This window comes from Nilaparvata lugens, chromosome 9, assembly GCF_014356525.2.
Source record: "Nilaparvata lugens isolate BPH chromosome 9, ASM1435652v1, whole genome shotgun sequence".
NCBI classification, from domain to species: Eukaryota; Metazoa; Arthropoda; class Insecta; order Hemiptera; family Delphacidae; genus Nilaparvata; species Nilaparvata lugens.
Window position 1 is genome coordinate 45,721,150 of NC_052512.1, and position 1,549 is coordinate 45,722,698.

Sequence of the window (1,549 nt, forward strand, 5' to 3'; positions counted from 1 at the left end):
TGTATATTTAATTTTCTACTGCACAAATCCTACATGCCAAAATATGAATGATAATTGATAATAAAACTAGTCCCTGGGAAAGACGCCAAATAAAAAACATAGGTTCAAGTAAAACAGTTCAATAGATTTATTGTATCTTTTTAAGAAACATGACATACTGTCTCAAGCTTAGGAAACTCCACACCGGGTAGTGGAATGAGATTTGATATTTTGACTCAATAGTCATGAATACAAAAAAGTGAAAAAATACCTATTAATGATTGAGATTGCCAATTGATAATTATATTAGCAGTTAATAGAAGACAAATATCCAAAATAATTAAGTGTATTATTGGTCAAAAACATTGAGATAGAATAGAATTTCAATGCGTAATGCTCAGTAATGAGATAATGATTCAATTCAATGGGAAACCAAATTTTAAATGGCAATAAGTGAATGAGATAAAATCAGGTCAATGGGCAACCTCAAAAATACAAAACGTAATGTAGTCTATCATACAAAATATTTTGAATGAAATATTGATTATTAATAGATAAATGATGCAGCAAAAACAGATTTCAAGAGTTCATGCTGAACCCTTTTTGTAATTATTGATAGATTTTATTAGATAAATTAATAATTACAAATTGATAATGAAAATATATTCAAAATTGTAGATAAAAATTTTGCTAACAATGTTAAATATGTAATCCTGGAAATTAATACTGTCACGATGTATATCATAACTAACGAAGGGAATTGAGTTTAGGGCTTGTTATAAGACGCTCGGTTATCTCTGATGGAATCACAGAGGTTAACGAGCAAGCCAGCCGCTGGGCTACCGCTCAGCAGTGATGCGCATCCTTACTCCCCTCCATCTCGGCCACTGAGGGAGGCTCGTGGAAGGCTGGTAGGCGGGCAGTCGAATTCGGAAATCCAGTGCGAGCGGTCAACAGAGGAGTGAAGGGAGCACCGCGCAGCTAGCAACATAGTACAACTAGTGCTTTGAGTGTACTCCGAATCCTTCGACGACCGGGAGTTGTGTCTGAGGTTAAAGGTGGTTAATCCCAGACACTGGAAGCTCCGCAGTTCAACACACACTTGGACGAGTGTTGTTCGACTTTTTCAACGGGTTTGGGCATCAACCTGCCTGTTACAACCAGCAGCGACATGTCAGGTTTTGGTCAAAACCTGACTACACCTTGGTACATCATCACCAGAACCTCGAAAAGCAAGAGGACCTCGAGAAAGGCTAGGAGAAGCCTTTCCGACAACCCCGACTTCGACCCGGACCTCAGGAAAACACCCGGTGCCCGAGGACTTGGACTTAGTGCTCAGGAGAGAAGTCTGGTGCGCAGGCTCCCGCAGCTTGCCAATACCATCCGGAATCACAAGAGGACCTCAAAAAAAGGCTAGGGAAAGCCTTTGCGAGAACTCCAAGACCGATCCAGACCCCAGGAAGACACCTGGTGCCCGAAGACTAGGACTTAGAGAGGCTCTAAGCTCTAGGGCTCCAGCAACTTGCCGATTCAGTCCGGAATCACAGGAGGACCTCGAGAAAGGCTGGAG